The sequence below is a fragment of the Manis pentadactyla genome, chromosome X (assembly GCF_030020395.1).
Source record: "Manis pentadactyla isolate mManPen7 chromosome X, mManPen7.hap1, whole genome shotgun sequence".
In the NCBI taxonomy this organism is placed as follows: domain Eukaryota; kingdom Metazoa; phylum Chordata; class Mammalia; order Pholidota; family Manidae; genus Manis; species Manis pentadactyla.
In genome coordinates, this window is record NC_080038.1 from 116664796 (window position 1) to 116680329 (window position 15534).

Here is a 15534-nt window from a genome sequence, read left to right on the forward strand (position 1 = left end):
CTAATTTCACTCATCTCATCAATGTCAGAAAATATACAACTGATGGCTTGTGTTTAGTCCCCAAACCTTGGGAGAAAATAAAGTCTACTCTGCTGGATTTGTCTTCCTGTATAATTACCTAAGCAGGTAAAGCTATTGGCCAAATCAAAGAGTTATATCCCATGTTGGCAGAAAACTTGCTTTCTGCATTCCAGCATTCTAAAAATATTTCCCCAGTGGTTAACTTTGTTTGAAAAGCACACATATTCTTTTTATCTGTTCAGTTAATTATCTTCCACTCTAATCAGTGCAGTTCTTAGTTAGCAAACTTTAGAATACCGATCAAATCTATAAACACTTGAATTCTGTAAGTAATATATGTAATATAAACCAAAAAGCCATATATATTTATTGCAAGTGGACTTTTAAAATCATTTTCCTAAACTTCTTTATTTTAAATGTGAGATCTTTACACATTTAAGACATAGAAATTTTAATATTATTAAAATTATTATAAATAATTACAGCAAATAAGGAAATATAGAAATAATAGGTAATACTCAAGTTCTTTAAAAACTCCTTTCAAGATTTTTTTTTTTTGTGGCATATATAGATGACAAATGCTGATTTAAATGGAAGAAAGGCCAAGAACTCAAGTTTAAGCTATGATTCAGGTAAACATTAGCAGTAGTTATTAAGAACCCTGCACTCCATTAATCCTTAACCTAACTAATACTTACTGAGTTTCTGCCACATGCCAGGCACTATGCTAATTAACGAACATACAAAGTAGAAAAGCCATGGTCCATACCCTGGATTTTACATTCTAGTGGAGAACAGTCATGCCAATAATCACAACCCAGTATGGTAAGTATAGTAATAGAGGTATGTATAATGTCCAGTGGAGACACAGGGAAGCCAGGAAACTTTAAAAGAAGAGGCTACCAGTGAGCTGAGATGTGAAGAATGAGAAAGAATTTTCTAAACAGACAAACAGAAGAACCTTGCAGGAAAGGGGAATACATTTACATTTATCAAAATACGGACATGAGAGCATACTGTATTTGTGGAAATACAAATGTTTTCAGAATTGCTTTAGCTAGAAGTTCAAGTCAGAGAATTGCAGAATGTGAAGCTTGACATGTAGAGAAGGGCTGGGTCATTAAAATTCTGGTAGGCCATGGCAAGAAATCTACCTATAATCTCTAATAGGATAAAACTATCACCAAAGGGCAACTCTTGAAGAGTATTGGCAGAGGCATAATATCAGAATTTGCTTTTTCTAAAAAAGAGAAAGCAGAATTAGAGGTGAAGAGACTGGAAGCAGTAAGAAAATTAAAATAACAGCATTTATTGAACACTTGCCTTATGCCAGGTACTATGCTGAACTCTGTATTCTCTCATTTAACCCTCCCACCAATTTAATGAGGCCAGAACTATTTTTATCTACCATTTTACATATAAGTAAGCTAAGTCTCAGAGTGGTAAATAATCTTGCCCAAGGTTTCATATAGTATGTGGCAAAGGCAGGGTTTTTTTTATTTTTTATTTTTTTTATTTTTTATTTTGGTATCATTAATCTACAATTACAGAAAGAACATTATGTTTACTAGGTTCCCCCCTTCACCAAGTCCCCCACACACACCCCTTCACAGTCACTGTCCATCTGCGTAGTAAGATGCTGTAAAATCACTACTTGTCTCTGTGTTGCACAGCCCTCCCTGTGCCTTTACTTCAACCATTGTGGAAAGCAGTATGGAGGTTCCTCAGAATGCTCAAAATAGAAATACCATTTGACCCAGGAATTCCACTTCTAGGAATTTACCCTAAGAAAGGTAGGGTTTTAACCCAGGTCTGTCTTCTCAGTAAATTCTAACCACAATACCATGCTGTCTCTTGTGACAATTAGAGACTCTATTCTAATAGTCAAGGCTAGAAACAACTCCTGAAAAAAGTCATTGGCAGTGAGGATGAAGAGCTGGGCACAGATTTGACTCAAACTAAGGACGGTGAATGGATGAGATTTGGTTACTGATTAAATATGGGAGATGACGTAGCTGATGACAACTCCCAGATTTCTAGACTGGGCAACTAAATGGATAGTGAATAGCATTGCCATTCAGTAGATAGGCAATACAGAAAGATGAACAAGTTTGGAAGAGAGAAAATTAGTTCTGCTTTGAATATACTGAGTTTGAGGTGCCTGTAGGTATCCAGGTGGGATGTGTAAGTTGAACAGTCAAGCAGTCAGTTATAGATTCTCATGGGAGAAGCAATGAAAAGAACACCTTTTATCAGAACTTATAGGAAATAACAAAAGCTATTCCCACAGGTTTTGATACAGTGTTCTTTTCTTAGCTAGATTATACTTTCTCTGTTTAATTCCTTCTTTGATCTAAGAGTTATCCATAAGAATATTTCTTAATCATCAAGAAATTAATATTTTGGGTCACATTTAAAATATTAGGTTCATAGAATATAGCCTGTAAATCTTTAACACATTGAAATTGTTAAGGTTTTATTTGTGACAAACACGTGATTGATAGAAAGTGTTCCATGGATGTATCAAAAATATTCTCTATTTGAAGGATATAGACTCTAAAGTGAATATTAAATTACATTTATTGATTACATTATTCAATTTTTATGTCTTTACTGATTTTTTTGTCTACTGGACTCTTTTCTTATTGCCTCCTAAATGTGCCCAGCCATCAAAGAGGTGTATTGAAATTCTACATTATAGTTGTACTTTTATCAAATTCCCATTGCATTTCTAATAGGCTTTACACAGTTAGGCTCTTGAGGATATTTAATCCACCACATTGCTAGGAAAGAAAGAAGAGTTCTTTATTTTTTCAACAGTTATATATGAGTTATCAATTAATTAATAATAATTAGTTATCCATTCCTGAGTAACAAATCACCCCAAAACTTGGCATCATAAAAAAAACATTCTTACCAGTTTCTGTGGTTAGCAATATAGGAGCAACTTAGCTGGGTAGTTGTGACTCAGGGTGTCTCATGAGGTTATGGTCAAGGTGTTAGCCAGGGCTGCTGCAGTCATCCAAACGCTTGACTGGGACAGGAGGATTCATTTCCAAGGTGGCTCACTCATAATGGCTGTTGGCAGGATATCTTAGTTTCTCACCATATGGGCCTCTCCGTAGGGCTTCTTGAGTATCTTCATGATATGGCATCTGGCTTTGCCCAGAGTGAGTGCTCTGAGAGAGGGACTGAAGCCACAATGTATTTTATAACCTAGTCTCAGAAGTTAGGCACCTTCACTTCCACCATATACTTCCACCATTAGAAGTAAGTCACTAATTCCAATCCACACTCAAGGAGAAGAAAATTACCTTCCACCTCTTGGGGGGAGTATTCTCAAAGAATTTGTAGACGTATTTCAAAACCACCACCACCGTATTATCTTTACACTTAATTTTTCAGGTTTGTGCAGTATTAATTCCAGCTCCTTCCTTTCCAAAACTGTACACATGCAAAAACATACTCATACACAATAATCTCAAGACGGTACATAGAATTCAAGTAAAACTTTTTAAGTAGATCATTGGAATTTATTGGTTACTCACAATTCACTTCACATTTATTGGGAGAAAAATAAATATCAATTCACCTTGACTTTGAACCAGTCCTAATTTGTAATAGTACCTTCTATTATTCAGAGCATTCTGTTGTCCTAAGACTGTTAAGTCATGTATGTGCATAGTTTAATAACACCATCCCAGTATTCCTGTGGACATACTCTACATGAAGACCTGCTTCAGTATAATTATCCAGAAATATTTACCAAAATCCACTTATGGAACTTTTCTAGATGACATACAGAGCATGTTGGACAGTATTTGCGTGGGAATAGATTAATGACAGGCAGACTAATGAGCAAACATTGAGCCGACACATGCATTAAAGAATTAATTCAACAAATAAATGTTATTGCATGTTGACTATATGCCAGGCACTGTCAGCTAGTAATCACAATACAGCATAGAAAGTCCTAGAATGGAAGGATGTCTAGAGTTCTCTGGGAGCATTATGGAGGATGCCTGTCTACATAGGCAGATTTCAAGGAAGGCTCTCTGACGGAGGTGACATGAGCTGAGTGAGTCCTAAAGGATGAGAAATCTAAAAGAGGGACACTAAAGTTACAAAGGAAATAGTAAGGGAGAAAGGCAAAGGGAATTGCATGATGTTCACTATCTCTAGAACACAGAATATATGTGGAATGGTGACCAGAGGTAAAGCTGTGAAGTAAGCAGTGATCCCAGATCTTAAGGTATATTTTAGGCTTCCCACAGAGTCCCTGGAAGGTTTAAACAGAGTAGTGACAGCAGGAAATAAAGACCTATTAAGGTCTGTTAATTATCATTATACCTGTGGCTTGTGTAGGATACTGATAACTAATAATTTTCTTTTTTTCTCTGAAAGTCCACCCGCAGCTCTTGGAATCTTCCCTTCTCATGATTCACCAATTAAGTAAGTATCTAAGAAAACTTCTTAAACCAATGTTATTTTTAATTAACATTTTCATAATTACCCAGGAGTGCTGCATGAAGGCCAGTTGTGTGCAGTCCTCCATCCTTGTAGTTCTACTTGTATGTAGTGAAACTCTCATCTTTTGCAACCTCTTGGGACTGAGCTTAAATATGAAGTAGGCAAAGGTAGTCATCCATGCTCTACCTCCTCCTCTCTTTATTCTCTTTTGTTCTACGCGCCCCTGATATGCAGGACCTTCACTCCCCTTTCAGGTAGTACTACGTCTTTCCTCCAGCTGGCTCTCTGAGAGCTAGATCTATTCTTTTCTCCTTTCCCCATTCAAACATACATTACTTGTGCCTCTTGAGGTTATTGTTTCCTAATGGTGATAAATTAGTTTTCTGTATAGTATTAATGACAATACATTACCCCATCCTAAGGATATTTGCACTGTGATCCAAAGTAATCAATCTCTACTGATGCAAAATCAAGGCCAGTGGAGAAGATTTTTTTATTTGGCCTAGGGACCTTTCAGCCCTCAAACCTTGGTGGCCACCTATTCTGCTGATGTCCTGTTCCCCTCAAACTTGAATAATATTTCATTCATATGAAATAACTCCTAATGAAACACACATACCCAACACCGTCATTTTTAAACACTCAAACTAAATGAGGTCCATGATAGGTTTTGTAAATCCCAAACTGATGAAAGTGGTTGGGTAAAGTGAAGCAGTGTGTGGTGGTAAATGGTGTCGGCGGTCAAACCAAGCTTCCTAGGAGGATTTTGAGCTTAAGAGTGATAGAAGTCAGTTTCTCTGAGTTACTGAGTGCTAATAGGATACAAAGATACTAAAGGAAGGAAACTGACTAGGCCAGTATTAGAAAAGTTTAAAGAAACAAAGGTGAGAGAATAATGATTATGTGTAGTTTTATAGAGCATTTATTACTGCCTCCCTCTTTCTCCTGTCCCCCCAGCCTAGACTACAGAGCTACAGAGTCACTTGAGTCTTTCCAATAACAAATGCTCTGGATACCTTTTTACTAAAAATCTTGGCTCAGCTAGAATGAAGAACTCCACGCATGACCTGGAGCTTCTCCCCCATTCCTCTCAAATACACAGGATTAGAAAACATTTAAGTATACCTAGGACAATTCCAGGCCAGAGCACAACAAAACATAGCTAACAGCATTGTCTGGTCTGGCTCAGCTCATTGTACCCATGTAACATTCTCTTAACCTTAAAGAGAACATAGGTTCAAGGCCTTTGACTAAATCCTCTTGTTCTGACAGAGCTCCTTGCTTCCCAAGGCTCAACTGTGGATGCATCACACCTGTTCTACCATTTACCCCCTCTCTCTTCTCTTTCTTCAACTCCTTAGTTCTGTTTTTTTCTAATGCTAACACAAAGGACATTCACAGTAAGCTTAATGAAATAGAATTAGGAACCAAAGAAATCTGAAGAATAGGAAGCAAATGTGACAAGACAGTAGTGGGGTAAACACTTGTAATAATTAAGCTTTGCATTTAGATACTGAAGTATGTTCTTATGGTTGGGATGGAAGATGAAAAGAGAAACAGAGTAAAGAAGGTAGTGAGTCTGTTGTCCAAAAGACTGTGTTCAGAAGTTTGTATTTCATTCATTGCCTGACAGTCTAATGGTTTTGAGGAGGGATGTGATATCATCAAATCAATAACTCTGCTGAACATCTCTGATGGCAGCATGTAAGACAAATTGAAAACAGTTAGTTACTGGTTGCTGAAGTCCATTAATTGTTTATGGCCTGCACAATGGCCTTCATTTTGGAGTAGAGAACAATATGCATAGATTTAAAACATGTTAAATGGGAACATGTTTCATATTTCTTGAGTACCTACTATGTCCGAAGTATGGTGCTCGGTATTCAGGGGACGCCAGTGTGAATGAAGCAGGGTCTCTGACTTCAGTTGTTCTTCACAGAGCATCAGGAGAGAAGACCGGAGACAGGAGGAATGTTGAAGGTGAACTGAGGACAGAGCAGTGGATAAAATGTGAGGTATAGGGAGGGCCACCCGTGGAACTACCCAGTCCTTAGCTCTCATATTGGAACACTGATGTTAGGAGAGAGGTGCTGCTTTTCAATCCCATTCAGCCACTAGAATGAGCAGATGGATTTGGCCATAGAATGGACTATGTGTATGGATGATCAGGAGATATCATGCTTCACCCCCAAAGCTATAGGCCTGAGATACAAGTAAAAGACCCCCAATTGGATTCAAAATTAGATGTTCAGAAGAATTAAGCAGGCAGACTAAAATTTAGTCTCATCCTATTAATCTTTAAGGGTTAGTCGGCCAGCCATGGGAAGATACCTCTCAGGTATCTTCTGGTCTGAAGTGAGGTTATATGAAAGAGAAGGTCAGTAGCAGAAAGTCGTATGTAAGTTTTATGACATGGCACATGAAACTGAAAAACTGTGCTATTTCTTTTGGGCCTTTTGGGGCTCTGAACTAATTGTCATCAGTGTTACTATCCCTTTTATTTAAGAAATAGGGAGTTGGTAGTACAAATGACCTAAACCTTAAACACTTACCTCTAGTAGCATCACTCTATCAGGGAAAACCACCTAAGACTAGGGAACAGTGGGCACACTGTCTTATTCCAACTAGAATTGTGGTGTATCTTCTGAATATAACAGTGAGTTCATTTGCATGTTTCTGCTCAATTGGCTCCAAAAAGAATCTGATAATTCATTGCAAACTGCAGATTGTATGTGATATTACAACTAGTTTCTAGTCATCTAATAATGAGGCTTTTCTCATTTATTTGATTAGTTCTGTTCTCAGGTTTTTGCTTTTTCCTTTTATCTAAGTGCATGCCTTTGGGACAGAAAGCCTCTGGGGACAGGTAGCACCAAAGACACAGGACTCACTGGGTTCCACTTGCTGCCTGTGGTATCAAGTAGAGAAAGCAGAGAAAGGAACTGGGGTGCATTAGATTGTAGAGGACCTATAAGAAAGAAATTGTGCTGAGTTGGCCTAAGAACCTAGGTCTTAGAAAAAATATATGAATCCAAAGGAGAGGAACTGTATCACTGAAGTTGGCACTCAGGTACAGGTTTCATATTGCAAAAAGGTACTAGTCTGAGGATGAGGTATTGCTGCCTAACCCTAGCTGGCACCTTAAGGTATTCTTTTCCTAGTAATGTTAGGAAAGAAGGAACTCAGCTCGGTGTCACAGGGAAGTCAGATATAGTGAGATGAGAACCCAAAGTCAAGAAAGCCAAGTCAGTTTTCCTGCACTCTGCAGAGAGTAACAGACCGGGCCTGCCTAAAGTGAGACAGGCCCAGAAGCTCATTCTGAGGCTTCTTTTATATGGTTTTGGCAGGGCAGAGAGGTCCTTGATTGACAGCTCTTAGCTCTCTAGGGCTTGTTCTGGTTGGTGAAATGGGGACAGGGGCTGTGCTGTGCCTGTGCTTCTGATGTTTCTTCCCTGGGGGGACCCTGCATATTTCTAGAGTCACTCTTGGACCCTGTGGCTTCATCTGTTAAACTCTGAGTCATTTCTGGCACTCTGGTTCTATCTGATCCACTCTCTGACTCATTTTTAAGGGGCACTCTCTCCTTTTCATCCCGCTCATTTCTGTCTAGGAGTGAGGTTGTAAATTCAGTCTGGCTGTAATTCTCAAAATTGAATTGTAGGCCTTGGGGAAAAAAGTAAATTCGATAACATAAGGGCATAAAATGAAGATAGAGTGCCATTTTCCTTTAAGAAGGTCAGGAAGAAAACAAGCATGAGATCTATGTAGGTAGAAAAACTTGAAAATAAATCACAATTACAGTCTTAGGCTTGTCTTTGTTTGATGTTTTATTACTCAGTAATGTACATGACTGTATTATTCTCTTGCTACAATTTAGTAAAATATGTTTCGGTTGCATGTAGTAGGTGATAATAAAATAACTGATCAGAAGATAGAATACCGTGATACCTAAAAAAAGGCCATATCTAATTTGGTATTGCATATGATCAGAAACCTATTATTTTAATCCATCATCAATAATCATCCATAGATCTCTTCCTACTGTGAAGTGATGGAAGACTAGAAGTTCTGGGGTGGTGGGGAGGAAATGACTTATCAGAAAGCTCTGAACAAGCAGAGCAGGCAGAAAGGACTACCTTATCTCCTCTCTCTCCAGACCCATGCTCTTCCCAACTCACTGTAAAATAAACATGGCTAAAGTGGATCAAGAGTAGTAATAGCAGATGGATGCTAATTCATGTAGCAGCTGTTGTTCTGTTTATGCAGCAGTTATCCTACTCCTCTAAGTAATAGAGCATGTCCTCTACCCAGAGGCATTAAGTAGAAGCTAAATGGGATTAGACCAAAAAATAACACTTTTTCTACTTTGGGAATTGCTGGGGAGAAAAAGACTCTCAAGCACAAGGGATAATCAGATTCGAAGATTAGGAATTTGGGAGAAGTTATATAAATTATTAACCGTAAGTAATAAAATCAATCTCTCTTTACTTTTCAGACAATAAAACCACTATCAAAATCACTGTGAACAACAAGTATGCACAATGAAAATCACTGATAAAGCAACATAGTAAGGATAATTTCTGATGTTACTAGAGAAAAATGTGTGAATCAGCAACGAGCAAAATTATCTGTTGACATTAGTCAGTTTCCCTCTTTGCCTTTCTCACTTCTGTGACTTTCACTCTCAGTTAATCTGGAATTCTGCAAAGGTCTAATGTTATTGTTAAAAGAGGTCAAAAGTTACTGTTATTGGCACTTTGGGCAGGGGGCGCAGGAGGGTAGATTGGGGGAGGCTTAGGAGGTTTAGTCATCATGAGAAAAACATCAACTATCACAATCCCACTCCGCGGTAGGAAGTCGGTAAAGGAAAGGGAGATGCCTTTGTAGACTAGCATCTGGCCAAGAGCTGAGCATCCTGCCCCTCAGGCAAGTGAGCAGGACGCCTAGATCTGTCTCTTAATTTTCCTGGGAATAAGAAGAATCTTAGGTTGGCTACTCCATCCAAAGGAGGGGCCTGGTCACCTGCAAGCTGCAACTTGGACTAGACAAAGTAAGAGGGTGAATAGATGAGCCCCCAGCTGTGGAGCTAGACAGAGGAATCATGAACAAGAGAGGAGTTTAGGGGAGTAGCGCACTCACACGTTCCTCCACACACACACCTGCTCATTTCATAGAACATGCAGCAGTCACGAAGACCTAGACATACTAGCATCAAAAGGATATTTCTTGGCTCAATAGTATAGTGAAATTAAGCTGAAAAATCAGATTCTCCTTATCACACTTCACTTCATTGAAAACATTAGGAATGCCCCTATTTTATATATCGAGGTTAGAAATGCTTCTTCTGAGCTACCCTTGGAGTAATAATGTATGTCTGCTGTACATTATCTCTGGCAATAAGAAAATAATAGCTATTGAAATTCTTAGCTCATGTGTATTGGAACAGATTTAGATCAAGAAGGTAAGTAACTTACTTATTAGTGCTTAGATGTCATTATTAGAACGTTTGATTTAGGACATATTTATATAAAACAAATGGTTTTCAGCCATATCCTGTCAATCCCAAAATATGGTTTTCAAACTCAATAGCCATTTTCTAGTTTGAGCACTAGATGTGAAACATGCAGTAAGAGAAATAGATTGTGGTAATATTTACATGACATTGTAAGTGTACTTAATGTCACTGCACTGTATACACTTTAAAATGGTAAATTTTATATTATGTGTACTTTATCACAATAAATGCATTAAGAGATTTGGGAATTGGAGTGGAATAAAATGGCTTTTCCGTGAAATGGCCCTCAAGTCTTTTCTAATGAGTCAGGAGAAAGTATACTATATACAAGGTGTTAACTTTTCTTTGAATGTTGGCCTAAAACTGAACAACCTGGGAGCTAACTTTGGAGATAATTGGGAGGCAACAACCACATTCTGAGGACTCTGTTGCTCGAATACCAGGATATCAGGCAATGCATAGCCAGAATGCCAGGTGTCCAGCCTTTGCTGCCACTGACTTGTCCCTACAGCCTTGAGAAATAGAATTCCTGTGGAAGGTGCACGCTCTTGGTCTGGCTGTCTTGAGGGTGTCAACAACTTAAAAATAAATACAATTTTATTATAGGCAAGAGGATTTTTATGCCCCCAAGATATATCTGCAATAAGCAGAAGCACATAAGTAGGTGTGCAGTTGTACAGGTACACTTTGCATCTGCCCCTGGCCCATTCTAAGCTGTGACAGTGATGGTCGTTCAAGTCTGGTCCCTGGGTTTATACTTCAGCTCATACTGAAGGAGGCCCCAACTTCCCCCTACTGCTCAGCCTTCTGGTTCTTTGAGCCCCAGTTCTAGCTCAGCCCTTTTTTTCTACCTAAATTAATACATTTCTTTACTTCGTGAGCTGTCCTCTGCCTCCCTATCCAAGACAGTTTGCACTGATAATCTTTTGTTGGATCTAGAGCCTGTTCATTCACCCTAAATCATCAGTGCTAATCGTTGCCCCATAAAACCTTAACAAGTAGCTGCAGTCATTTGCATATATAAACACAGTTCCTTGACAGAGGAGGGCAGTAACAGGAAGGCACAGAGCCCGCAGGCTGACCCCTCCACTGTGGGGCCTTACTTCTCACAGTCACCTTCTAGCTAAACAGATGCCCAGGTTAAAAGGAGACTATCTCCATGAAGACACATAAATATTTAGACTGCAAAATTGTTTCATGAAATAGTTTGTTAGAGGTAATCTGGTTTGTATTTTTTTTAATTTAACAAACAATATATTTATTTGAATCAGTATATACAAAATATTGTCATTTCAACATATTTTCAATAGGACAAAAAATCATTAATGAGATAGTCTATATTCTTTTTTTTCTGTTTTGTACTAATCTTAGAAATCTGTTGGGTGTTTTGTACTTACAGCACATCCCAGTTTGGACCAGCCATGTTTCAACTGCTCAGTGGCAACAGGAGGTTCATGGCCCCAAACTGGACAACCCAGGTTCAGGGATGCAGGCTCAGGTGATAAAGCTGTAAAACAACAGAAGATATTCCTTTAAAGTCAGGATGGAGACTTCTTTTGGGGCGGTTGGCTTGTAGTGGGGACGAGGTAGAGGGAGGGGTGTCTGCAAGGCTGATGCCAGCTGATTTGATAACCCAGGTGTGATCATAAAATCAAGGATGCTTACTTTATAATGATTCATTAATCTATACATTTGTGTGCTTTTGAGTATCTGTGGTTTATTTGTTTATTTGTTTGTTTTTATTTTGGTATCACTAATGTACAATTACTTGAACAACATTATGGTTACTAGACTCCCCCTATTATCAAGTCCCCACCACATACCCCATTACAGTCACTGTCCATCAGTGTAGTAAGATGCTGTAGTATAATTACTTGTCTTCTCTGTGTTACGTTGCCTTTCCCGTGTCCTGCCCCCACATTACCTGTGCTAATCATAATGCTCCTTTTTCCCCCGTATCCCTCCCTTCCCACCCATCCTCCCCAGTCCCTTTCCCTTTGGTAACTCCTAGTCCATTCTTGGGTTCTGTGAGTCTGCTGCTGTTTTGTTCCTTCAGTTTTTTCTTTGTTCTTATACTCCACAGATGAGTGAAATCATTTGATACTTGTCTTTCTCCACCTAGCTTTGGTTTGTATTTTTAAGAAATATTGCTTGGATCATAAGCACAGTCATACTTCTTACCAGAGCATTTGTTTTTTATGAGCCTAGATACCCATTTGGCTGTTCTGTTCTGTTTTCTTTTGTTTTCTTAACCAGGAATCCATTTATCCTCAGCAGTAATGCTGAAAATAAAAGTTACAAGGGATTTTGAATCAAAGGGAGTCTTATTCAAAGAATAGATCATAAGTAGAGAGAATATTCCCACTTGAAATTAATCTGATGCTCTAAATAGATCCTTGCCTATGTTCTCTCTATACCCCATGGCTGGCTTTGAGCTATGCATTGTTTTATTTATTTATTTTTATTTTTATTAAGGTATGATTGATGTACACACTTATGAAGGTTTCACATGAAAAAACAATGTGGTTGCTACATTTACCCATATTATCAAGTCCCCACCCAAACCCCAATGCAGTCACTGTCCATCAGTGTAGTAAGATGCTACAGATCCACTATGTGCCTTCTCTGTGCTACTGTTCTCCCCATGATCCCCCACACCATGTGTTCTAAACATAATACCCCTCATTCCCCTCCTCCCTCCCTCCCCACCTGCCCTGCCACACCCCTCCCCTTTGGTAACCACTAGTTCATTCTTGGAGTCTCTGAGTCTGATGCTGTTTTCTTCCTTCAGTTTTGTTTCATTGTTATACTCCACAAATGAGGGAAATCATCTGGCATTTGTCTTTCTCTGCCGGGCTTATTTCACTGAGCATAATGTCCTCCAGCTCTATCCATGTTGTTGCAAATGGTAGGATTTGTTTCTTATGGCAGAATAATATTCCATTGTGTATATGTACCACGTCTTCTTTATCCATTCATCTACTGATAGATACTTAGGTGGCTTCTGTATCTTGGCTATTGTAAAAAATGTGTAATAAACAAAGGGGTGCATATGTCTTTTTGAATCTGAGAAGTTGTATTCTTTGGGTAAATTCCAAGGAGTGGGATTCCCGGGTCAAATGGTATTTCTATTTTCAGTTTTTTGAGGAACCTCCATACTGCTTACCACAATGGTTGAACTAGCTTACATTCCCACCAGCAGTGTAGGAGGGTTCCCCTTTCTCCGCATCCTCGCCAGCATTTGTTTTCCTACTCTTTCCAATGCTGGCCATCCTTACTGGTGTGAGGTGATATCTCATTGTGGTTTTACTTTGCATTTCCCTGATGAATAGTGATGTGGAGCATCTTTTCATGTGTCTGTTGGCCGTCTGAATTTCTTCTTTGGAGAACTGTCTCTTCATATCCCATTTGTTAATCGGGTTATTTGCTTTTTGGGTGTTGAGGCATGTACATTCTGTATATATTTTGGATGTTAACCCCTTGTCGGATATGTCATTACAAGTATAGTCTCCCTTTGTGTAGGATGCCTTTTTCTTCTGTTGATGATGTCCTTTGCCGTACAGAAACTCTTTATTTTGATGTAGTCCCATGAGTTCACTTTTGCTTTTGTTTCCGTTGCTCGTGGAGATGTGTTCAGGAAGAAGTGCTCATGCTTATATTCAGGAGATGTTTGCGTATGTTGTCTTCTAAGAGTTTTATGGTTTCATGACTTACATTCAAGTCTTTAATCCATTTCAAGTTTACTTTTGTGTATGGGATTAAACAATAATCCAGTTTCATTCTCTTGCATGTAGCTGTCCAGTTTTGCCAACACGAGCTGTTGAAGAGGCTGTCATTTCCCCATTGTATATCCATGGCTCCTTTATCGTATATTAATTGACCATATATGTTTGGGTGAATATCTGAACTCTATATTCTGTTCAACTGGTCTGGGGTCTGTTCTTGTGCGAGTTCCAAATTGTCTTGATTACTGTGGCATCGTAGTAGAGCTTGAAGTTGGGGAGCATGATGCCCCCAGCTTTATTCTTCCTTCTCAGGATCGCTTTGGCTATTCAGGGTCTTTTGTGGTTCCATATGAATTTTAGAACTATTTGTTCCAGTTCACTGAAGAATGCTATTGGTACTTTGATAGGGATTGCATTGAATCTGTAGATTGCTTTAGGCAGGATGGCCATTTTGACAACGTTAATTCTTCCTAGCCAAGAGCATGGGATGACTTTCCATTTATTAGTGTCCTCTTTAATTTCTCTTAAGAGTTTCTTGTAGTTTTCAGGGTATAGGGCTTTCAATTCCTTGGTTAGGTTTATTCCTAGGTATTTTATTCTTTTAGATGCAATTGTGAATGGAATTGTTTTCCTGATTTCTCTTTCTGCTAGTTCATCATTAATGTACAGGAATGCAACAGATTTCTGGGTATTAATTTTGTATCCTACAACTTTCCTGAATTCAGATATTATTTATAGTACTTTTGGAGTGGAGTCTTTAGGGTTTTTTAGGTACAATATCATTCATATCATCTGCAAATAGTCACAGTTTGACTTCTTCCTTACCAATCTGTGTGCCTTGTATTTCTTGTCTGATTGCTGTGGCTAGGACCTCCAGCAGTATGTTGCATAAAAGTGGGGAGAGTGGGCATCCTTGTCTTGTTCCCAATCTTAAGTGAAAAGCTTTCAGCTTCTTGCTGTTAAGTATGATGTTGGCTGTGGGTTTGTCATACATGGCCTTTATTATGTTGAGGTATGGCCCTCCTTACCCATTTGTTGAGAGTTTTTATCATGAATGGATATTGAATTTTTTTGAATGTTTTTCAGCATCTATGGAGATGATCATGTGGTTTTTGTCCTTTTTGTTGATGTGGTGGATGATGTTGATGGATTTTCGAATGTTGTACCATCCTTGCAGCCCTGAGATGAATCACACTTGATCATGGTGTATGACCCTCTTGATGTATTTTTGAATTTGGTTTGCTAATGTTTTGTTGAGTATTTTTGAATCTATCATCAGGGATATTGGTCTGTCATTTTCTTTTCTGGGGGGTCTTTACCGGGTTTTGATATTAGAGTGATGCTGGCCTCATAGAATGAGTTTGGGAATATTCCCTTCTCTTCTATTTTTTGGAAAACTTTTAGGAGAATGGGTATTATGTCTTCTCTATATGTCTGATAAAATTCAGTGCTTAATCTGTCTGGCCCTCGGGTTTTGTTCTTGGATAGTTTTTTGATTACCGATTCAATTTCGTTGCTGGTAATTTGTCTGTTTAGATTTTCTGTTTCTTCCTTGGTCAGTCATCGAAGGTTGTATTTTTCTACGAAGTTGTCCGTTTCTTCTAGGTTTTCCAGCTTGTTAGCATATAGATTTTTATAGTATTCTCTAATAATTCTTTGTATTTCTGTGGTGTCCATCGTGATTTTTCTTTTCTCATTTCTGAATCTGCTTATGTGCGCAGATTCCCTTTTTCTCTTCATAAGTCTGTCAAGGAGTTTATCTATGTTTATTTTCTCAAAGAACCAGCTCTTGGTTTCATTGAT

The 15534-nt window shown here is 38.5% G+C and overlaps 1 protein-coding gene across 3 annotated transcripts in view; it reads left to right on the forward strand.

The window, feature by feature from the left end:
- Nucleotides 1-585: 585 nt before the first annotated feature.
- LOC118925280 (fibrous sheath-interacting protein 2-like) overlaps nucleotides 586-15534 on the forward strand; it is a 41351-nt gene continuing 26402 nt past the window's right edge. For 2 of the 3 annotated variants that reach the window (XM_057496099.1, XM_057496097.1), the window contains exons 1-2: nucleotides 3111-4473; nucleotides 8987-9058. The gene's annotated coding sequence lies outside the window, so the exon portion shown is untranslated. Of the gene's footprint in view, nucleotides 847-3110; nucleotides 4474-8986; nucleotides 10360-15534 lie in introns of those variants that run through there. The other variant, XR_005029974.2, reaches the window with a different exon arrangement.